General features: G+C 43.8%; 1 protein-coding gene across 2 annotated transcripts in view; it reads left to right on the top strand.

Annotated features, from left to right (window-relative positions):
• The first annotated feature begins 606 nt into the window (after positions 1 to 606).
• The window catches only part of PCGF3 (polycomb group ring finger 3), a 157,159-nt gene continuing 132,366 nt past the window's right edge, over positions 607 to 25,399 (top strand). For both annotated transcript variants that reach the window (XM_040417383.1, XM_040417382.1), the window contains exon 1: positions 607 to 922. The gene's annotated coding sequence lies outside the window, so the exon portion shown is untranslated. The remainder of the gene's footprint in view (positions 923 to 25,399) is intronic.

The following is a 25,399-nucleotide window of genomic DNA, read 5'->3' as shown; positions in this document are numbered from 1 at the left end:
CACAGAGCTATGGGGACTGGGTATTGCGGATGTGCTAGCGGCCATCTAGCAGCCCGTGTCCTCAGCTCTATACCCAAAATCCCGGTGACAGGTTCCCTTTAAGACCACCATGTGAGATTACTTTGAAATATGCCATGTCATAACATCCGACGTTTGGTCACCCCTCGGCAGGGCAGCAGTTTGCCCATGTCCCACCAATACTGTGGGGGGCAATAACCCACTTAGTGAAAAGACCATGGTCCTCTAGCCCTGTCCCTTGTTTCCTCAGAGCCATCTGCACATCCCAGGAGTAAGCACACCTCAGTAAAGCCATTGCCTGTGCCACCTGCATTCTAACAGGTATTTCAGATCTCAGCTATGGGGCTGGAATATGCCAACTTCACCACAGAAAGCTGCCCGTGATCACCCTCACGCCTAGGCATGTCCTAGTAATAAAAGAAGGTGAGGACTGAAGTAAGGAACATCTGCTTGCAGCCGGTGGCTTCTCACACCTCTCCTCCTTTCCTCTCCCTGCATTAGAGAAGGACAATCCCGCGCCTCCCCTCCTCCTCTCCATGCTGTCCTCCCCCCTCCGCCACGCGCAGGCGCAGCTCACACATTCGGGTCTCCTCGGCACGACTCGGCTATTTCCGCCTCTTTGTTTTAAACTCCAGCCGGAATATTTTTCCTCCTCATTTTTCTCTCAACTAAGGGGGGACTCATTGGGAAGACGGGAGACCCCCCCTTTCGGCCCGCTGCTTCCAGGGGGCTTCCGTAGCCCCATCCCTGGCTTTGCCAGCTGCACAGACACACACACCGAGGCTTTCCCTTTTGCCCTGTGTGTCTGTGCTCTGTGGCCGCTGGTGAGAGCCCCTCCAGCCAGCAGCAGCAGCGGCTTCATCGCCGGAGACACAAGACACCGCCACTACAGCGCCGCTCCACGGTAAGAATTGCAGCAGGTCAGGGGCTGATTTCCACCCTGCAAAGTGAGAGAGAGAGGGGAACTGGGATCTGTAGATGGGGATAGTCATGGTCATGCCTCCTCCTCCTCCTCAGCCCTCCCCCTGTGTAATGTAGCACCTCTTCACTTCCCTTTAATGCCCTCCTGCACTGGCTGATCCAGGAGTAAGCCATGCTCCAAGCCCCCATGGTCTCCTCAGTCCTGTAATGTCTCCATCCTGGCTTTTCTCACTGCTCCCCCTCCCCTTCCTACTTTCCAGAAGACCCCCTGGCTCATGGCCTCAAGGGGGATTCTATAGTGCCTCTGCTTTCCACCCCCATTAGGATCCTTACTTCTCCCAAGCTGGATTGCCCTTTTACCCTTCACTCACCTGCCATTACAAGAAGTTCTCCATGCCTTCTTCCATCTGTGCACCTGTGTCATGAGAACCTCCTAGGTGTCTTCACCATGATCCATGTGTCTTCAGTTTCTTCCAGCCACCTCCTCATGATGCTTTCATTCTCACTTTTACACCTGAGTCTCTTGGCATTTCACCCACTAGTGCTACCCTCTTCTTCTAGCTGGCTGTCACTTTTCTCCACTGTTGTCTACTAAATATTCCTAGTGATCTCCACTGGCCTTGATCCACCAGCACCATAGATTGGGTCTGCAGTTTCAATGTATGTGTAACTTTTTACTCCTCTGATGGTTTTTCCACCTTTCTCCAGCCTAGATGCACATGACACATTTCTTGTCCTTGGTGGTCTATCTTACTGATCATACACAAGGTGGTGTTCTACATGGTCTTGCCACCTACTTGTGGGTGTATATCACCACCCCCTGCCTCTGTAATCTCCTTTTATATTCAGGTCTGTAGTTGGAGTGACGTAGGTATTGGTCCACAATTAAACTTTAGATAGCTACTTACCACTTGTGAGTTGCCTTCTAACACATTGACAGATGTCCTACACTCTACTTTTTGGTTCTGCTGGGTCAACATTTATGTCTTGTCACTTTATTCTACTTAATGTCTGTTTTCATGCTTTTTATATTGTTTATTGCACTGTTCCCTTCACGTTGCACTGTCAGAGGTCTTGGGTGGCCTCCATGCTTTGTTATAGTGTCTTATGCCCACCTAAAGGGCACTTCCCCCTTTCTTCTGGTGCAGTGCCCTTGTAGATTTCCTACTGTTGAAATCACCGTTTCTGCTTCCAGCTTTTCTCATTTTCTGTTGGTTTGTAACTTCCATTTGATATTTACCTATTTTTCTTTTCTGGTTTCATTGCCCCATAGTTGTTGAAGGCACTCCATAATTTGGGTATGATAGGCACTGAGCACAATCTCCACTTTCTTAAGTCCTACTCACAGGTGGCCAGGTCTTAAGATCTATGGTGCTGTTTAATAGGGGTCTGTGGTGGTCGCAGGTGATTTTCTTTTCCTAACTTACAGATGAATGGCTCTGCAGGAAAAAAAAAAAAGACGATAATCCCCTGTTAGAAACAAATGACCATGACTGGTTCCTGAACATCTTCTCTAAAAGTGTAGGGCCTATGGAGGAGGCTCTCCAGCATGAAGACCCTGCCAAACAGCCTCATTTATCTTGGTGTCACAGATCCTTGACTTACAAGAGGAGTGGGATTCAGCACTTGAACTTCAGAAAGCTTGTAATTTATTTCATTCCCATGAATATGACCCTAGCAGAGATGATGGTTGATTTGAATTATTTGTATTTAATCTTGTATTTTTAGCTTTGGGTAATGTTTGACTTTCATTCATGCACCACGACTAGTGTTGAGCGAACTTGTGTTTCAAGTTCGGCTTACAAGGTTCTCTAAGAATTCCGTTATGGGATTAAGCTACCACGGACCGTAAGTTATGGTTCGTGGTAGCGGAATCCATAACGGAAATCTTAGATAACCTGAACCTTGTACGCCGAACTTGAAAACACAAGTTCTCTCAACACTACACACAACCTGTTACCTTACTGCCCTGTCTGGTTTGGCATTTACTTACTTTTCCAACAACTTAAGGTCTCATTTTTATGGTCCGCAAACCGTGGATCTACAAAATACGGTTACAGGCTATGTGCATGCCGTATTTTTCTACTAGAACTGGCTGTTCTTGAAACGGACGAGAATAGGACATGTTCTGTTGTTTGCAGAATGGCTGCATTGGATGTGGACATCTGTGTGCTGTCTGCATTTTTTTGCAGACCAATAGAAATGAAAGGATCCCCCAAAAATGCGGATCAGACGCAGACCAAACCTTTGGTCATATGCTTGAGTCCTAAGGCTACTTTTACACGTATCATTAATGATGTCCATGACAAGATGGTCATCCATGAAGATGTCTGCGTGTCTGGTTTTTGCCCCCGTGTGTCATCTGTACTCCATGTGCACTGCCGGGCTTAAAAAGGGATTTCCAGCTTTCTTCCTACTTGTATTCAGTGAAAAAACACTGACAGACCACGGATGCCGTTTGATTTGTGTCACTGGAAATTCACTGATGCGTGAGTAAGGCCTCATGCACACGACCGTTGTGTGTATTGCGATCCGCAAAACACGGATGACGTCTTGCGGAGCGGTACGGACAGCCATTGATATAACTGCCTATTCTTGTCCGCAAAACGCTGTCCGCATCTTTTGCGGCCCCATTGAAGTGATGCGGACTAAAACAATGGTCGTGTGCATGAGGCCTAAACACGTTAAAATCAGTGGATCCACGTTCTGCTGGTGGAGAACACGGACAGCACACGCCTGCAGTTCACTAACGTGTGAAGGAAGCCTAAAGGGTGTATTTGGATATCGTGAAGTGCTTGTGATGTACTTTACTGGTCAGTTTCTGGTTGAAGGCACCATATTTTCATTGGATTAGATTTGCTGAATAATGAGTGATCTGCACCCACCACCCATCTGTCTATGAATAATGGTCACATTGAGTCTGATGCTGAGTGCATGCCGATACTGTTTGTGACTGTCAGCATGGAGACTGTAACTCCTGTACTCTTGCTGTAGCATGGCTAGGCTTGCTGGACAAACAGTCACTTTGCTATTCTACCTGCTCATTGTTTCTAAAGTGTCACTGGATTTGTTTAGAGCCAGCTTAGAAATTGTCACACCCTACCCGTGCCTGTCACTACAGCGCTGCATTCCATTTCTTTTCTATCGAGACCATTATGTTATTTATATATGTCTATAAGTTACATAAGTTATAGTTTTTTGTATACAGTGATCCCTCAAGATACATTGGCCTCAGGATACAATATTTTCTGCATACATTGGTCTTTTCTGACCCATCGTAAGTTGAAACCAGACTCAACATACAATGTCTCAGACTCGGATCCAACCAATCAAGGTCTCTTCTCTGGTGAAATAGCTGGATTAGTTACTAGTTAGCAGCTCTTCCTGACTGTTAGGCCTCTTTCACACGACAGTATGACTTTTTCAGTGTTTTGCGGTCCGTTCCGATTTTTGCTTCCGTTGTGTTTCCGTTTCCGTTCCATTTTTCCGTTCCGTTTTTCCATATGGCATATACAGTATACAGTAATTTCATAGAAAAAATTGGGCAGGGCATAACATTTTCAATAGATGGTTCCGCAAAAAACGGAACGGATACGGAAGACATACGGATCCATTTCCGTATGCATTCCGTTTTTTTGCGGACCCATAGACTTTAATGGAGCCACGGAACGTGATTTGCGGCCAAATATAGGACATGTTCTATCTTTCAACGGAATGGAAAAACTGAAACGGAATGCATACGGAACACATTCCGTTTTTTTGAGGAACCATTGAAATGAATGGTTCCGTATACGGACTGCAAAACGGGAAAAAAAAAACGGTCGTGTGAAAGAGGCCTTATATGTAAGGACTTGTTTTATTAGTCTTAGTTATCTGCTTATTTTTCTTAAATATTCATTTTCTCTTATCTTGGATGACATTTTGGGGCTTTGGAACAGATTACTCAGGTTACAATGGTTTTAACAAGGGATCGACCGATATTGGATTTTTTTTAGAGCCGATACCGATGATCGGTGAACTTTCAGGCCGATAGCCGATTATTTATACCGATATTTTATATATTATATTAGTTGGTAGTCACTGAGGTGGTGAAAATTTGCATTTGGCACTAGTATATTATAAATGCACTTTAAATTATAAATTAATAAAACCCTTAGTTTGTAGTCAATTTATAATTCACATTTATAATATACTTGTGCCAAATGCCAATTTCCACACCATCCCCCCTTCTCACTGACTTTATTTAACCCCTATCAGACCTCAGATCAGACTTTATTTAACCCCTATCAGACCTCAGATGAATAAAGATTTTTTTGTAGCACTTTTTTGGGGTGTTTTTGCAAAGAGGGGTGTGGGAGGGGGAGGGGGGTTGGTTCGGATATTTATCTAAACTGGTGCAAAGGAAAAATGCAACCAATCAGATTGATCATTTGACTTTCCAAAGGAGCTCTGAGAAATGAAAAGTGGAATCTGATTGGTAGCTATGGGCAACTAAGGCTTTGTTCACATCTTCGTCAAGAGATCCAGCAGGCTGTTCCGGCACACAGAGCAGCCTGCCGGATAGTCTACTTCACCGTCGGGTGTGCATTGACTGCAATGAGGTCCATCGGTGATCCGGCCACTTTTTCGGCATAAATGCCGGATTTCATCTGGACAAAAACCATTGCATGTAATTATTATTTTTTTGTCCAGCTGACCGCCGACATTTGCGCCAGATCTCCAAATGGGATATGTGAATGCAGTCTAAGCCAGTTTCTGTTTGCACCAGTTTTGATAAATCTCTCCCAGTGTGTCTTACCAGTAGCAGTTTCCTCATGTTTTTCCCCCATAGGGATAGATATGTCAAAGCAAAGTCAAGAGCTACAGCATGCTACATTTTTAAAAAGAAGCCAGAAAGACCAAAAATGCCACCTAATTAACAAAAACGCCATGAACAAAAAAAAATGCTTGTGTGTTTCTTATTTTCCGTAGACCTTCAGCTAACATCTGTAGCTGGCGCTTTTACTGCAAATGCACTACTAAAAACACAAAAGTGCAGAAAAACGCCATCAAAAACCTATGGGGTGAACCCACCTTAGTAGGGGGGGGCTTTTACATGGGCTGATGTAGTCGAAAAGATAGTTCAGGTCGATCATTTGTGCATCAGTTAGCAACACTCATTTGTTGTCTGATGGGATCTTTAAGGGTATTAACGGGGTTGGCCACATTTAGGCTACCAATACACGTTGTGGATCACTCGTAGTTTTTCCCGTATTCTTGTGCGGGGGGGGAAAAAAGCAGCATACAGTACCAGCAAAGTGAATGAGACTAGTCAAATATGATGTATTTTACATTTGTTTTTCATTTTATTTTTTTATTTTTTTGGTGTGCATTTGTGCAGGGAAAATCTGCATAAAATCCTTACCAAAACCCCCCCAAAAAAAAAAGTGCGGTTTTTGGTGTGGAAACGCATAGAAATCTGCACAAAAACCATGCAGATAGGGTGCACAGAATGGCTTGGGACTGTTCTCAGTGCACTTAACTGCTCATTTGCATATGGATTAAAAGTACTTCTCCAGAATGAAGCAACAGATCCCTAAGTGAAAGATATCCGTACATCCAGCTAGGCTAGGTCTACAAATTTCCTTATGGGTAGTACGTTGTTGATCATGTTATCATTACACTTCACAACTGGTCATTAGACCTAAGCTAATCTTCATGTGTTATGTGTTAGGCCACTGTCGGAGTTGCCCCTTCTTGGCCTTTTTATAGCTGAGATGGGACAACCCCTTTAACAAGATTATCTCTACAATCACAGCGATCTGCCACACACCATTAACACCCCTTTACACAGTCCGACTGATAAGGCAATTATGGGGAACAAACCATTGGTTCCCGGTAATTGCCTGTTTTTTTAAAAAAAATCAACAACTGAAGTTGTTCAACAAAGTTGCGTGCTATTTTGTGAATAACTAACTTCGGCTTGTCGGAGCCCATACATTCTAATACTGTACGAAGATGGATCTCCGTACAGTATTAGGGTACTTTCACACTTGCGGCAGAGTGATCCGACAAGCAGTTCCGTCGCCAGAACTGCCTGCCGGATCCGTCAAAACGTATGCCAACTGATGGCATTTGTAAGACTGATCAGTCGTCTTACAAATGCATTGAAATGCCGGATCCGTCTTTCCGGTGTCATCCGGAAAAAACGGATCCAGCATTTTTATTTATTTTTTTCACATTTTTTTTCGGTCTGCGCATGAAGGACGGATCCGGCATTCCGGGATTTTTAATGCCGGGTCCGGCACTAATACATTCCTATGCAAAAAAAAAATGCTGCCAGATTCGGCATTCAGGCAAGTGTTCAGTTTTTTTTTGGGCCGGAGATAAAACCGTAGCATGCTGCAGTATTATCTACGTCCTGAACAGTCAAACTACTGAACTGAAGACATCCTGATGCATCTTGAACGGATTACTCTCCATTCAGAATGCATTAGGATAAAACTGAGCAGTTCTTTTCCGGTATAGAGCCCCTAGGACGGAACTCTATGCCGGAAAAGAAAAACGCTAGTGTGAAAGTACCCTTAGGCCTCCTGCACATGACCGTTTTTTCCCCCCCGTTTACTGACCGTTTTTTGTGTTCCGTATTCGGTCCGTATACGGAACCATTCATTTCAATGGTTCTGCAAAAAAAACGGAATGTACTCCGTATTTCCGTTTTTCCGTTCCGTTTAAAGATAGAACATGTCCTATAATTGCCCGCAAATCACGTTCCGTGGCTCCATTCAAGTCAATGGGTCCGCAAAAAAAACGGAACACATACGGAAATGCATCCGTATGTCTTCCGTTTCCGGCAGAACCATCTATTGAAAATGTTATGCCCAGCCCAATTTTATCTATGTAATTACTGTATACTGTATATGCCATACAGAGAAACGGAAAGAAAAAACGGAACACCGGATCCATGAAAAACAGACCGCAAAACACTGAAAAAGCCATACGGTCGTGTGCAGGAGGCCTTAATCCGAAGTTTTAAACAAAGCGACTTCGGATGAAGCATTCGAAGCTTGCTTCTCTCAACACTATCGGAGATGATGGCTGCATTTTCATACAGTAATCATCTCCTCTGTATGGGGATGAGCCATCACTACTGCTAGCCCCATACTGATTCAGTTATTCTGCAGCCCAGAAGTCATGTTTTTGGTTGCTGCATAGTTTGCTTGTTCTTTGGCACATTTACATAAGCCAATTATCGGGAACGTTCCGAATAATCTTGACTGTGTAAAAGGGCCTAGTTTGTGACATTGTGCTACTAATGACTATTATGAATTAGGGGGGAAAAAAATGAAACCTGTCACTTGGGCTGTAAACACCATCTGCACTTTAATTAGTTCCTCATAGACAGTAAAGGGTGTAGCAAGCTTAACATCTGCTTAACCTGATCCTGTTGTCATTAGTGTTTATTCATCTAAGGCTAGTTTCACACTAGCGGCAGCCTTCTCTGTCCGCTCCGGCCACATTGACTATAATGAGTGTGGGCCAGAGTTCCTGCGGCAGCATGTCAAACATGTTGTCGTTTTATTCTGGCCGCCTCTCGGCATGTTTTCCGTGCTGCCGCCGGAACTCCGGCCTGCCCCCGTTATGGTCAATGGGGCTGGAGCGGACCACCAGCAGCACGCGTGCACTAGCGGCAGCACGGATCCGGCAGGCTATTCACCCGCCGGAACAGCCTGCCGGAGAAGGCTGCCGCTAGTGTGAAACTAGCCTCAGTACATGGAATTTAATATGAAAAATATACTGCAATTTCATAAGGCAGTGCTCCTCTGCATGATGATCTTGAATGAAAACTGTGCTGGTTGCAGTCATCTAAGGTACATTATGGACGCTAAATGCTGTTTCACACGAACGTTATGGCTTGGGAACGAGGCCCTTCTGTCTGCTGGATCTTCCGGGTCGACCGCTGTTCCCCTGAACTGGTTCATATCTGATCACAGATCCACAATGGGAACACTGCTGCAGTGAGGAGCGCTGTCCACTTCAGTGTTGATGGTGCAGCGTAGACTGCATTACATAGATTCATTACACAATTGATCTATTTTAATTGTTTATTTCTTTTAATGTTGATTATAGCTTACATTAGAATATTATTAGACCAATTTAAAATGATTAATACAGAAATGTTGGCCTACTGAAAAGTATTTACAGTATATGACCTTAATACTTGGTCGGGGCTCCTTTTGCATAAATTAGTGCATCAATGCGGCGTCGTATGGAGGCGATCAGCCTGTGGCACTGCCGAGGTGTTATGGAAGCCCAGGTTGCTTTGATAGCGGCCTTTAGCTCTCCTGCCTTGTTGGGTCTGATGTCTCTCATCGTCCTCTTGACAATATCCCATAGATTCTCTATGGGGTTTAGGTCAGGCGAGTTTACTGGCCAATTAAGCACACTGATAACCTAGTTATTAAACCAGATATTGGTACTTTTGCCAGTGTGGGCAGGTGTCAAGTCCTGTTGGAAAATGAAACCAGTATCTCCATAAAGCTTGTCAGCAGAGGGAAGCAGGAGGTGCTCTAACATGTCCTGGTAGATGGCTGTGCTGACTTTAGACTTGATATAAGACAGTGTACCAACACCAGCAGATGACATGGCTCCCAAAACCATCACTGACAGTGGACACTTCACACTGGACCTCAAACAACTTGGACTGTGTGTCTCTCTACCCTTTCTCCAGACTCTGGGACTGTGATTTCCAAATGAAGTGCAAATTTTACTTGAGAACAGGACTTTGGACCACTGAGTAATATTCCAGTCCCTTTTCTTCTTAGCCCAGGTTAGATGCTTTTGACATCTCTGGATCATTAGTGACTTGACACAAGGAATGCAACCGTTGTAGCCCATGTCCTGGATACGTCTGTCTTTATTGGATCTTGAAGCCGCAAAAAAATACGGATGACATCCGTGTGCATTCCATATTTTGCGGTACCGAACAGCTGGCCCTTCATAGAACAGTACTATCCTTGTCCGTAATGCTGACAATAATAGGACATATTACATTTTTTTTTGCGGAACGGAAATAAGGACATACGGAAACGGAATGCACACAAAGTAACTTCCTTATTTTTTTTCCGGACCCATTGAAGTGAATGGTTCTATATACGGTCCGCAAAAAACTCTGAAACGGACACGGAAAGAAAGTACGTTCGTGTGCATGAGCCCTGACAATCCTTTTAAGGCAGCAGTTATCCCTGTTGCTTGTGCCTCTTTCTCTACCACTCAACTTTCCATTATGCTTGGATACAGCGCTCTGTGAACAGCCAGCTTCTTTAGCAATAACCTTTTGTGGCTTCCCCTCCTTGTGGAGGGTGTCAATGACTGTCTTCTGGACAACTGTCAAGTCATCAGTCTTCCCCATGATTGTATAGCCTATTGAACCAGACTAAGCGACCTTTTAAAGGCTTGGGTTGTTGGCACACAGTGCAGTTCTGACATGCAGTTAGGATGCAGTTTTTTATTGTAGCAAGCTGAAATGAATAAATCATTCCCACAATGCAGAACACCAGGGGTTAACGAGGCTGCTAAACTGGCTAAATTGAAAACGGCTTCCTGAATGCATGGCAGAACTGCACTGTGTGCCAGCACCCTTAGGCCCCTTTCACACGGGCGAGTATTCCGCGCGGATGCGATGCGTGAGGTGAACGCATTGCACCCGCACTGAATACCGACCCATTCATTTCTATGGGGCTGTTCAGATGAGCGGTGATTTTCACGCATCACTTATGCGTTGCGTGAAAATCGCAGCATGCTCTATATTCTGCGTTTTTCACGCAACGCAGGCCCCATAGAAGCAAGTGCGGATGCGGTGCGATTTTCACGCACGGTTGCTAGGAGACGATCAGGATGTAGACCCGATCATTATTATTTTCCCTTATAACATGGTTATAAGGGAAAATAATAGCATTCTGAATACAGAATGCATAGTACAATAGGGCTGGAGGGGTTAAAAAAAAATATATTAATAATTTAACTCTCCTTAGTCCACTTGATCGCGTAGCCGGCATCTCCTTCTGTCTCCTTTGTTGAATAGGACCTGTGGTGAGCATTCATTTCAGGAACAGGACCTTTGATGACGTCACTCCGGTCATCACATGGTATGTCACATGATCTTTTACCATGGTGATGGATCATGTGATGACCGGAATGACGTTACCTAAGGTCCTGTTGCTGCACAGAGATCAGATGAACCCAGAAGGAGATGCCGGGCCGCGAACAAGTGGACTAAGGTGAGTTAAATATATATTTTTTTTTAACCCCTCCAGCGATGTTTTACTATGCATTCTGCATTCAGAATGCTATTATTTTCCCTTTATAACCATGTTATAAGGGAAAATAATACAATCTACAGAACACCGATCCCAAGCCCGAACTTCTGTGAAGAAGTTCGGGTTTGGGTACCAAACACGCGCAATTTTTCTCACGCGAGTGCAAAACGCATTACAATGTTTTGCACTCGTGCGGAAAAATCGCGGGTGTTCCCGTAACGCACCCGCACATTTTCCCGCAACGCCCGTGTGAAAGAGGCCTTAGGAAATCTTTGCAGGTGTTTAGTGTCGATTAGCTGATTAGAGTGTGGCACAATGGGGGAGATTTATCAAATTGGTGTAAAGTAGAACTGGCCCATAGCAACTAATCAGATTCCACCTTTAATTATTCACAGCTCATTTTAAAATTAAAAGGTGGAATCTGATTGGTTGCTATGGGCCAGTTCTACTTTACACCAATCAGATTCCACCTTTAATTATTCACAGCTCATTTTAAAATTAAAAGGTGGAATCTGATTGGTTGCTATGGGCAACTAAGCCAGTTCTACTTTACATCAGTTCGATAAAGATCCTCCAGTGAGTTTACAATATTGAACTTTTTCACAATATTCTTATTTTCTGAGATACTGACTTTTGGGTTTTCCTTAGCTGTAAGCCATAATCGTCAACATTAAAAGAAATAAACGCTTGAAATAGATCACTCTGTGTGCAATAGATCTATAGAATATGTGAGTTTTCATTTTTGAAGTGAACTACCGAAATACATTTTTGATATCATTCTAATTTATTGAGGTGCACCTGTATGTCTTTTTAGTGCAGGAGGATTCGCATGCAAACACAGGGAGAACATACAAAGTCATCAGTTCTAACCACTGAGCCACCATGCCACTGTTCTGTTTGCAGTCAATTGTACAGGCATCAACTGCTAAGTATATAGGCAGCCTTAGACAGCTTATAAGCATTTTGAGGGTCATTTATTGAGCTGATTTGATCTCACAGGCCATAGAAAATTTTTTCGTCTCTCTGGAGTTCCCCAAACACACTGCATATTTTTGCCCCACTTTCCTTCCCTCGTTCTGTCCATCAGCTCATCTGGGCAGGATGTTTATATGCAGAACTTCCTGTTTCCTTCAGCTTCCTGCTGGTTTTTCTAAAGAAGCCCAACGTGCTTCACTCTGTAATGTTTCACAGTGCTTGTTTTATCTGCTGCATTGTTCTCTCTAAGGTAATCTTGTCCCCTACACCTCTTGTCAAAAATACAAAATATAGAGCAGCGTATTTTGGTAAAATGCCAGACTTCACAGTGAAAACCTGATGGATCTCATTATAGTCAATGGGATCCGTCTGGTACTGTTCAGCTCAGATATGTCCCTGATCTTACAGTTCCATTATAAGAGCAGAACAACAAAAATAATAGAACAGAACCATGGAAACAGTAATGCTGGTGTGAGCCGGGTGTTAGGCTGGGTTCCATGATGTAGTTCTTGAAGCCAGGAACAAATGATAAGAGGGCCCATACAGTATAATGCCCCATGCACACGTTTGTACGTTTCATCTATCATTTCATTTTTTGCAGATAGCTTACCAACCTGTTCATTTTTATGAGGCCATGTTATACATCCATATATTTTATATATATATTTTTTTTCCAATCCATGTGGTTGTTTAGCAAATTATTGAACGTATCCTTTTCTGATCCGCATTGCGAACGAGAATAGCCATTTCTATAGATGGAAAAATGTAAAAATGTGAAGTGCACACAGAGGGTATTCTTATTTGTGGCTTGCCGACCGAAATATGGGCACGGTCATGTGCAAGAGGCCATAAGGAGAGACCGAGTAGTCTCCTCTTTGAATACACTCCTAGTTTTGGCTTCAAACATTTCACAAAAAAATGAACGTGGAAACCCAGTCTTAACATTTTTGCCTAATGGGCCTTGTACAAAAGCAAACGATCAAGTGAATGTATTTGCCAAATCATTGCCCTGTGTAAATGACTTGTATGTTGGGTGATTGCATCTTTTATGCTGCATTAAAAATCATCTAGTTTCGGCAGCACATCACCCCCCAAAAACATGTATCCGCTACTGATAATTTGGGCACATGCAGTTCCGTTATTATCGTATTGGGCCTCAAGCGCACAACCGTACTTTGCATCCGTGCCTGTCCTTCATTCTGCACTCAGTACCCCATAATGAGAAAGTGAAAACAGCATTTTAGAAATCTTTGCTAATTTATTAAAAAGGAAAATCTAAAATATTGCATTGTCATAAATATTCAGACTCTACTCAGTTGAAGAACCTTTGGCAGTGGTAACAGCCACCAGTCTTCTTGGGTATGATGCCACAAGGTTTGCACACCTGAATTTGGGGATTTTCTGCCATTCTTTTCACTCTGGATGAGGACCATGGGTGGACAGCCGTTTTCAGGTCTCTCCATTCCAGAGATGGATGTTTGGATTCAAGTCAGGGCTCTAGTAGGACCACTTAAGGACATTCCTAAGCCACTCTCATGTTGTCTTGGTTGAGTGCTTAGGGTCATTGTCTTTTTGGAAGGTGAACCTTCAGCTCAGTCTGAGGTCCAGAGCACTCAATCAGGTTTTCATTAAGAATATAAGTATTTTGCTCCATTCAGCTTTCTCTTAACCCTGACCAATCAGGTTTCTTTCAGATATGATGCTTAGGCCTCTTTCACACGGGCGTCATGTTTTTGGCCCGGATAAGATGCGGGTGCGTCGCGGGAAAATGTTATTTTCTTTTTTTCTTTTTTTTTTTTTTCAGAAAAATCGGCATGTTTGGTACCAAAACCCGAACTTCTTCACAGAAGTTCGGGTTTGGGTTAGGTGTTGTGTAGATTGTATTATTTTCCCTTACAACATGGTTATAAGGGAAAATAATAGCATTATTAATACAGAATGCTTACTAAAATAGAGCTGGAGGGGTTAAAAAAATAAAAAATAATAATTTAACTCACCTCATCCACTTGTTCGCGCTGCCTGGCTTCTCTTCTTTCTTCATCTGTGAGGAAAAAGACCTGTGGTGACGTCACTGCGCTCATAACATGGTCCACACCATAGTGATGGATCATGTGATGGACCATGTGATGAGCGCAGTGACGTCACCACAGGTCATTTTCCTCACAGATTAAGGCAGAAGAGAAGCCGGGCTGCACGATCAGGTGGATTAAGGCGAGTTAAAAAAAATTTTTTTTAACCCCTCCAGCCCTATTCTACTAAAACTCGCCTGTGTGAAAGGGGCCTTAGAATTGAGGCCAAAAAGTTCAATCTTGGTTTCATTAGATCAGAAAATCTTGTTTCTCACAGTCTGAGAGTCCTTTACCTGCTTTTTTGCAAACTCCTGATGGACATTTATATGCACTCACACGACTGTGTTCATTTTTTGCAAACCGGATATTCACAAAAACGCAGACACAGGCTGTGTACACCCCGTATCACGATGACCTCAATGGGTCCGTGATCCTCCTGTTGTGGCCATAGATAGGACATGTCCTGTCTCTTACAGTAATTTGAAGTTTGAAGTCTATGGGGTTGGGTGCCCACCACTAATGACAAGAACGGGGACTCTATTCCATGCAGGGTTCCTCAAAATGAGCAGAGCAGCAGGTCGATCATGTGCTCTGCCACTCAATTCATCTCTGAGACTTGCAGGAAATGGCCGAGCACTGTACTTATATTACCAGAATAACCCTTGAAGATGAAAGTTGAATGACTGTTTACTTAAAAAATGCTCTGTCACATTGGCTTTTTCTAAATGTCAGTGGACAAAAATGGAGTTTATGGCATAATGGGCCAGTTATATTCTCAGCTCAGATCTCCTTAACCCCTTCAACCCCTGGCCTGTTTTCACCTTCCTGGCCAGGCCATTTTTTGCAAATCTGACGTGTCACTTTATGTGGTAATAGCTTTGGAACACTTTCACTTATCCAAGCCATTCTGAGATTGTTTTCTCGTGACACATTGTACTTCATGATGGTCATAAACTTGAGTCAATAGATTTCAACTTTATTTGTGAAAAAATCCCAAATTTACCAAAAATTTAGAAAAATTCCCAAATTTCAATTTCTCGACTCTTATAATAGATAGTGATACCTCATATAATAGTTATTACTTTACATTTCCCATATGTCTACTTCATGTTTGGATCATTTTGAAAATTACATTTTATTTTTTGGGGATGTTAGAAGGCTTAGAAGTTTGGAAGCAAATCTTGAAATTTTTCGGAAAATTTCCAAAACCCACTTTTTAAGGACCAGTTCAGGTCTGAAGTCACTTTGTGAGGCTTACATAATAGAAACCACTAAAAAATGACCCCATTTTAGAAACTACACCCCTCAAGGTATACAAAACTGATTTTACAAACTTTGTTAACGCTTTAGGTGTTCCACAAGAATTAATGGAAAATGGAGATGAAATTTCTGAATTTCACTTTTTTGGCAGATTTTACATTTTAATACATTTTTTCCAGTAGCAAAGCAAGGGTTAACAGCCAATTGAAACTCAATATTTATTACCCTGATTCTGCGGTGTATGGGCACACGGCAGGGCGCAGTAGGAAAGGAACGCCATATGGTTTTTGGAAGGCAGATTTAGCTGAACTGTCACATTTGAAGCCCCCGTGATGCACCCCTACAGTAGAAACTCTAAAAAGTGACCACATTTTGGAAACTACGGGATAAGGTGCCAGTTTTATTGGTACTATTTTGGGGTACATATCATTTTTATTTGCTCTATATTGCGTTTTTTGTGATGTTTTGGCACCGTTTTTATTTTTTTATTTTTAACAACATTCATCAGGTTAGATCATGTGCTATTTTTCTAGAGCAGGTTGTTACGGACGTAATGATATCAAATATGTCTACTTTCTATGATGTTTGTTTCAGTTTTACATAGTAAAGCATTTTTGAAAGCAAAAATTAGTTTTTTGTATCCATTTTCTGAATGCCCTATTTTATTTATATTTTTTTCTGCCGATCGTCTTGTGCAGGGACTCGTGTTTTGCAGGAAGAGTTGACATTTTTATTGGTACAATATTACACTTTATGGGCCAAGGTGACAAAAAAAATTGGTTGTTTAGGCGCAGTATGTATTTATTTTTTTATTTTTACAGCGTTTACCTGAGGGATTAGGTCATGTGACTTTTTTATAGAGCAGATCGTTACGGATGTGGCAATACCTAATATGTATCCTTTTTTTTTAAATTTTTTTATTATTTCACTTTAGCACAATAATAGCAGTTTTGAAGTAAAAAATTATATATTAGTGTGTCTATTGTCTGAGAGTGATAGCTTTTTTAAATTTTTAGATTTTTTTGACTAATTCTCTTTTGCGGGATGAGGTGACTGGTACTATTTTGGGGGGTATATGCCTTTTCGATCGCTTGGTGTTGCAATTTTTGTGATGTAAGGTGCCAAAAGTTTTTTTTTAATCTTTTTTTTTTATACACAGTTTTTTTTTTTTTTTTTTTTCCCTTACGGTGTTCACCTGAGGGGTTAGGTCATGTGATATTTTTATAGAACTGGTTGTTACGAACGTGGCGATACCTAATATGTGTGTGTGTATGTATGTATGTATGTGTGTGTGTGTGTGTGTGTGTGTATATTATATATATATATATATATATATATATATATATATAATATATATATTTTTTTTTTTTATGTATTTCACTTTAGCACGATAATAGCAGTTTTGAAACAAAAAAATTATGTTTTAGTGTCTCCATTGTCTGAGAGCTATATATTTTTTTTTTTTTTTGGGCGATTTATCTTAGGTAGGGGCTCATTTTTTGCGGGATGAGGTGACTTTTATTGATACCATTTTGTGGGACATACACCTTTTTGATCGCTTGGTGTTGCACTTTTTGTGATGTAAGGTGACAAAAATGATTATATTTTTTTTCACCATGACGTACTATTAAGTCAAATTGCGGGTACGCAGTGGTTTCCATGACGTAGTAGTATATCATGGGTCGGGAAAGGGTTAATCTTCCTATAGTAAAACTGCCCTCTCCCTTGTAATAAGAGATATCATTCACATACTGTTAACGCAGACGTATTTTGAATCGGATCAGTTTATTGGCAGCTTAGACAAAATCGGTTGGCCATTTATATGCATTAGATTGATTTTGATCAAGTTGGATAGAAATTGTTGAGATATCTGTATGTGTTAACATGCCCATTAAAGAGGACCTTTCATTAGAATAAAACATCTAAACTAAGCATACAGACATGGAGAGCGGCGCGCAGGGATTTCCCTGCACTTACTATTATCCCTGAGCGCCGCTCCGTTCTCCCGGTATAGGCTCCGGTATCTTCAGATTTTCGGCTCAACTGGGTGGAGCCTGCCGGCGTCTCCTTCTCCCAGGCTGTAGCGCTGGCCAATCGCAGCGCTCAGCTCATAGCCTGAGAGTTTCTTTTTCTCCCAGGCTATGAGCTGAGCGCTGCGATTGGCCAGTACTCCAGCCTGGGAGAAGGAGACGCCGGCAGGCTCCACCCAGTTGAGCCGAAAATCTGAAGATACCGGAGCCTATACCAGGAGAACGGAGCGGCGCTCAGGGATAATAGTAAGTGCAGGGAGATCCCTGGGCGCCGCTCTCTATGTCTGTATGCTTAGTTTAGATATTTTATTGTAATGAAAGGTCCTCTTTAAGCTGATCTGTCAGTTAAGGCTGAGTTAACACTTCTTCAGTTATTCGGTCACTTATTTTCATCAGTTAGGGCTCATTCAGATGACTATATGTTTGCGGTCAGTTGTTCAGCAGAATCTTCTGCGTGTCCGCAAAAAAACGGAATGTATGTCTTTTGTATTTTGCAGATCTGTAAAAAAAGGAAGGTATCGTTTTAATAAAGATTCAATGATGACATGACAGGGCATTAAAGTTTGTGTACAGGGATCCACAAAATACGGATTGCATACAGAACACATTCAGTGTGTAATCCGCATTTTCCCCGGAACCATAGACTTGAATCGGGCCACGGAAAGCATTTTGCGGACAAGTATAGGACATGTTCTGTCTTTTATGCGGTCATAGGGAAGCGGAAAGCACATGGTCTACTATCCATGAATTTTGCAGTCCCATAGAAATGAATGGGTCTGCATCTTACCCGCAAAGATGCGGAAATAAAAATGCGGTCCTGTGAATGGGCCCTTATTGTGAGCCAAAACCAGAAGTGAAGCCTTTACAGAGATCAGGTATAATGGAAAGAGCTGAACCTGTTCTGTTTTTGCCCCGCACCTGGTTTTGGCTCACAATAACTGATGGAAATGAAAAAAAAAAAGACCAAATAACTGGAGTGTGAACTAAGCCTAAGGTTGTTTGGACATCTGCGTTTTGAAACCTGGCAGGCTGTTCCGGCAGAGGAGCAGCCTGCCGGAGTTCATCGTATCCAGCTTAGCCGATAATTAGGGATGTCCCGATACCATTTTTTTAAGACTGAGTACGAGTACCGATACTTTTATTTAAGTACTCACCGACACCAATTACCGATACTAATTTTAACAATAAAATACACACACATGTATTTTCTGACCACTGACCAACCAAAAGGCCCAAAAACAGAACTATAACATTCCAAGGAGACCTTATACTGTACGGGGGCCACAAAGAGACCTTATACTGTATTGGGGCAGCCACAAGGAGACCTTATACTGTACGGGGGCAGCCACAAGGAGACCTTATACTGTACGGGGCAGCCACAAGGAGACCTTATACTGTACGGGGGCAGCCACAAGGAGACCTTATACTGTACGGGGGCAGCCACAAGGAGACCTTATACTGTACGGGGGCAGCCACAAGGAGACCTTATACTGTACGGGGGCAGCCACAAGGAGACCTTATACTGTATTGGGGCAGCCACAAGGAGACCTTATACTGTACGGGGGAAGCCACAAGGAGACCTTATACTGTACGGGGGCAGCCACAAGGAGACCTTATACTGTACGGGGGCAGCCACAAGGAGACCTTATACTGTACGGGGGCAGCCACAAGGAGACCTTATACTGTACGGGGGCAGCCACAAGGAGACCTTATACTGTACGGGGGCAGCCACAAGGAGACCTTATACTGTACGGGGGCAGCCACAAGGAGACCTTATACTGTACGGGGGCAGCCACAAGGAGACCTTATACTGTACGGGGGCAGCCACAAGGAGACCTTATACTGTATGGGGGCAGCCACAAGGAGACCTTATACTGTACGGGGGCAGCCACAAGGAGACGTTATACTGTACGGGGGCAGCCACAAGGAGACGTTATACTGTACGGGGGCAGCCACAAGGAGACGTTATACTGTACGGGGGCAGCCACAAGGAGTTGGCTCTCAAGTGAACCGAAGGTCAGGAGGGACTCGCTCCTAGCAAACACAGCTCTGCTGCAGTGAATGCAGTGGAGCAGACTGTGATGTAATTACAATGTATAGTTATTGCAGGGACTCAGAGAATCGTCTGAGTTTATTAGTTAAAAGAATCGAATGAGTCACAGACTGTCACCGAGTCCCTGCCAGGCTTCCTGCTCTGCTGCATGCACCCTGTACACACACAGTCCGGACGGACTTGTCGGGGGACAGGGAGCCGCAGAGCAGGAGGTCTGGCAGGGACTCGGTGACACGGTCTGTGACTCATTCGATTCTTTTAACTAATAAACTCAGACGATTCTCTAAGTCCCTGCGACTCCCCCTGTGCTGGTTGCCTCTGATTGGTTGGAGGGCGGGGAGGGGCGGGGCTAGCTTCCACTGTAGGCTCCTATTACACTGCCTGCTGCTGCCTCTGAAGCTGTATCAGCTGTGCGAGATGCAGGGGCCGCGGATGGACACAGACACATAGAAGCAGCGCACAGGTATCTGCAGTGGTATCGGGGACATTTGCACGAGTACATGTACTCGTGCAAATGTCCGGTATCGGTATCGGGACATCCCTACGGATAATGCCGTGAACCACTAGATTCGCATTGAGTAAAATGGGATCTACGAGCTTTTGGGCATTGATCCCGGCTTTTGATCCCTGTATTCAGGACTTTCTGTCCGGCCAAAAGCCGGCATTTATGCCGGAAATCAGGCTTATCCCATTATAGTCAATGGGGATCTGGCAGTTTGCAGCATTATCCGCTATGCTGGATACGGTGAACTTTGGCAGTCTGCTCCTCTGTCAGAACAGCCTGCGACTTTCAAAACGCAGGTATGAAAGTAATATAACCAAGCTGCCCTAAGTAATTACAGCCACAGGCCCATACTACTAGTGCCATTTTGGCTACTAGGATTGCTGAAAGTATCTACCAGACACATAGGGGGAATTTGTTTTATTCCTCTAGGCCATCTTTTTGGCCCTAAAAAGTTGCAAAAAAACACTATTGTGACAAAATCTAGTCACAACTGGTGTTTTTACGATACCCTTGGCATTTACAGGAAAGGATGGGCCATAGGCCAGACACTGTGTGAAAGCTGGGGTAGATTTCAGTCTGGTGCATGGACTGCTATAGGAGGCATTTATGACTAGGTCTGTCATAAATGCCACTTCTGACCGCTCAGGCACTGTCTAGACTGACGTAGCGCACCCCGGTCATGATAAATCAAGGCTGTAGTTTGAGTCCAGTGTATTCATGGGGACAGTACTCATCCGCCTCCCACGCTCCCTGGGTCCCTGCTGTCCTTACAAACAACTGATAAACGGTGTCTGCTGTATTCTCTTAGTAACCAAACGCAACAACCTTCTTTTTTTTTTTTGTGCCATTTTGGCAACTAGTGGTATGGACTTGTAGTTGTAACATGGTTAACAGGCAGATTTTCTTTGCCCATGCACTTAAGGTATCCCTATATGCATACAGTACAGACCAAAAGTTTGGACACACCTTCTCATTCAAAGAGTTTTCTTTATTTTCATGACTATGAAAATTGTAGATTCACACTGAAGGCATCAAAACTATGAATTAACACATGTGGAATTATATACATAACAAACAAGTGTGAAACAACTGAAAATTTGTCATATTCTAGGTTCTTCAAAGTAGCCACCTTTTGCTTGGATTACTGCTTTGCACACTCTTGGCATTCTCTTGATGAGCTTCAAGAGGTAGTCCCCTGAAATGGTTTCCACTTCACAGGTGTGCCCTGTCAGGTTTAATAAGTGGGATTTCTTTCCTTATAAATGGGGTTGGGACCATCAGTGGCGTTGAGGAGAAGTCAGGTGGATACACAGCTGATAGTCCTACTGAATAGACTGTTAGAATTTGTATTATGGCAAGAAAAAAGCAGCTAAGTAAAGAAAAACGAGTGGCCATCATTACTTTAAGAAATGAAGGTCAGTCAGTCAGCCGAAAAATTGGGAAAACTTTGAAAGTAAGAGCTATTTGACCATGAAGGAGAGTGATGGGGTGCTGCGCCAGATGACCTGGCCTCCACAGTCACCGGACCTGAACCCAATCGAGATGGTTTGGGGTGAGCTGGACCGCAGAGTGAAGTCAAAAGGGACAGCAAGTGCTAAGCATCTCTGGGAACTCCTTCAAGACTGCTGGAAGACCATTTCAGGGGACTACCTCTTGAAGCTCATCAAGAGAATGCCAAGAGTGTGCAAAGCAGTAATCAAAGCAAAAGGTGGCTACTTTGAAGAACCTAGAATATGACATATTTTCAGTTGTTTCACACTTGTTTGTTATGTATATAATTCCACATGTGTATTCATAGTTTTGATGCCTTCAGTGTGAATCAACAATTTTCATAGTCATGAATTAAAGAAAACTCTTTGAATGAGAAGGTGTGTCCAAACTTTTGGTCTGTACTGTACATATTCATGCAAGTGTGAATGTGGCTTCAATTTGATAAGCTAAAGGTAGCCACATATTCCCTTATCACCTGAACAAATGCTACATACGGTATCCTTCTTCTACCAACATCTGCAGTGGGGTAGAATTGAGACCTCATGCACATCATATAAACTGTGCTCCCAGCTAAAACTCTTACATTTGGCCAGTTTCCTTCTAATATTATTGGCACCTTAACCATCTAGATATGGATACTGGCCTTGCCCGAAATGCACAAGGCTGTAGTATAGCTGCATTTAAGGCCCCTTGCAAACGGGCGTGAGCGGATTAGGTCCGGATGCGTTGCGGATGAGTTCAGTGAAAGATGCGCGATTTTGCAAGCAATTCCATTCAGTTTTGCTTGCGATCGTGTTCAGTTTTTATCGCGCGGGTGCAATGCGATTTAATGCGTTTTGCACGCGCGTGATAAAAAAAACACTGAAGCTTTACAAACAACAACCATCCGTGAAAAAACACATCGCATCCGCACTTGCTTGCGGCTGCGATGCGATTTTCACGCAGCCCCATTCACTTCTATCGGGCCAGCGTTGCGTGAAAATCGCAGAATATAGAACATGCTGCGAATTTCACGCAACGCACAAGTGATGTGTGAAAACCAACGCTCATGTACACAGACCCATTGAAATGAATGGGTCCGGATTCCATGTGGGCACAATGCGTTCACCTCACGCATTGCACCCGCGCAGAATACTCGCTCGTATGAAATGGGCCTAAGTGTCTGTATAACAACTGCAACACCCAGGGCCACCGGCAGTTCTGCTGAATTAGGGTTTTATAATGAAAAATGTATTCATCCTCCTATTCTGATTCACCTCTTAGTCGTCTAGTATTTCACTTGAGTAGGGCGAGCTAAGTGCCGCTTATAATAGAGGAAACAAAAGTGTACAGGAAAAAAACCTCTAGATATTTATGAGACTGTCTCATCTAAATCACTGGATAGCTTTAGCACCACAGTTTGCTGAAGTCGGTGTTTTTACACCATTCCTGAGAGCTTTCATTTTGTATATAATGTGCATCTTTTATCAGGTAGTTATGCTTCAAAACGAGGCATATGTGAAAAATGCCCATGATATATGGTAAATACATTTTTATATCAGCCAGTGTCTCTTTGCGCAGCAGCATTACAGGCTTTGGTCTGCAGTGATTGCAGCAACAGCGGAAGAAGTGAAACAAAGTTGGCACAGTGTTAAAGGGGATGTGCTACCATTAAATGTTTATTTTAACCACCTAACAGTTTGTTTGGAGGACCTAACAGTTTAGCCTGAGCAGATCTCAGGCAACATATTGAGGGGGGAGGGCTGTTTTAACCCTTCATCACAGCATTAGCTCCACTGCATTAGGGGATATAGCCTTTAGAATTTGGGTCAGGAGTCATAGCTGCTGAAAGCAGGTTTCAGCTACTTTCACTCCAACCCGACTTCTATAGCTATATCTCCGTACCTATAGATAATGCTTCAAACCTGGTCTTGTTTTAAAGCTTAGGCTACTTTCACACCTGCGTTCGGGTGTCCGCTCGTGAGCTCCGTTTTTGAAGGGGCTCACAAGCGGCCCCGAACGCAACCGTCCAGCCCTAATGCATTCTCAGTGGACGCGGATCCGCTGAGAATGCATCCGCCTGCCAGCGTTCAGCCTCCGCTCAGTGAGCGGACACCTGAACGCTGCTTGCAGCGTTCGGGTGTCCGCCTGGCCGTGCGGAGGCGAGCGGATCCGTCCAGACTTACAATGGAAGTCAATGGGGACGGATCCGCTTGAAGATGACACCATATGGCTCAATCTTCAAGCGGATCCGTCCCCCATTGACTTTCAATGTAAAGTCTGGACGGATCCGTTCAGGCTACTTTCACACTTAGAAATTTTTCTAAGTTATAATGCAAACGGATCCGTTCTGAACGGATGCAAACGTCTGAATTATAGGAGCGGATCCGTCTGATGAAACATCAGACGGACCCGCTCCGAACGCTAGTGTGAAAGTAGCCTAACATTGCCAGTTTTCAAAGACCAGGTCGAGACAGTGGCCCAGCAACCCTCCTCCATTCAGCTAGCTGAGATCTCAGACAGTCTGGAGAAAGAATACCCTTGTACCCTTCTCACACAAACATAAATTTTTCCCCTCCCCCCACGACAGCACCATAGAGAGAGGGATCCACCCCCAGGGACAGGAAACCTACAGAAATAAAAGGGTGGAGCCTCTCCTCCCATTCAGTGGTTTCCTGTCCCTGGAGTGGGAGACCTACAGTGTTTTCCTTTTCAGGTCTTACCGTCGGTCTGGTTTCCTAGGAGTTCCTAGAGGGCTGGCGGTTGCTGCCGGGGTCCATCGCGCTGCTGGGCAGGCTGAAAGGACCCTAGGATGCAGAGGTGCTCCAGGGGCCCTCCGTATCTTGCGGCAGGCATGTGGGTTACCTCTCAGGGAGAGCTCTGCCCCATGAGAAGCGCCAACGGGCGGAAGTAAGTGGTCATCCTTGGATTCAGGGCTCTGCCACTTGGATATCTGACGGAGAAGCCGGGCAGCGTCACTTCCGGTGCACGCGGAGTGGGATGACGCACTTCCGGTTTCGGCAGTGCTCCGTCGGAGGCGTGGAACGCATATCGCGGCGGACTTCCGGTTTCAGGGTACCGGATGTGGCGCGTTCCTGGCGTGGACGCTTGGTTTCCTTTTTCATTATTATAAAAAGGTGCAGGCCAGACCGGTCCTCTGAGTCTGTACAGGACGGTCTGTGCTGAATTACATGTATGAGGCCTACCTTGCAAGCATTTCTTATGTGTGCTCCAAGATAGTGGCGGAAAAAATTTAATTATATCTCTTTTCTCGCATAAGCGTATAGACTCCCTAACTTCTCCATCCTATCTAATGGAGGAAGAAAGAAGACCGGAATCTGCTGAGGGTGATGTGAATCCCATCCCGGTAGTTTATTGATCTTCAGGGGGTAAGTGGCTCTTTTTCCGTTTGGCTTTTTATTTATTCCGCTTTGTGCTCTCTTTTTTTCCAGCCTAAGATGAAGAAAGTGCTGGTTAAAAGAAAAAACAAAGAGTGTGCGCTATGCGGAACAGCCTTATCTTCTTCTTATGGGAAGAAATTGTGTCAAAGATGCATTGACAAGACCATTTCGGATGAGTCGCCATCCTTATTAGATAACATTAGGTCACTCATCAAGACGGAAGTCAAAAATACCCTAAAGTCAGACAGAAAGGCAAGAACATCAGTTAAAGATAAAGGTGCAAAAGCGGGCTTATCCCAGGAACTTTCGTCAGAAAACAGTGACATCACCAGGTCGTCCTCGTCTGGTTCTTCATCGGAGGATGAGTCCATGTCTAACATCTTTTTCCCCTCTGAAGAC

The sequence above is a fragment of the Bufo bufo genome, chromosome 2, assembly GCF_905171765.1.
Source record: "Bufo bufo chromosome 2, aBufBuf1.1, whole genome shotgun sequence".
In the NCBI taxonomy this organism is placed as follows: domain Eukaryota; kingdom Metazoa; phylum Chordata; class Amphibia; order Anura; family Bufonidae; genus Bufo; species Bufo bufo.
The sequence above is the reverse complement of the archived record's forward strand: the minus strand, read 5'-3'. Positions and strand labels throughout refer to the sequence as shown.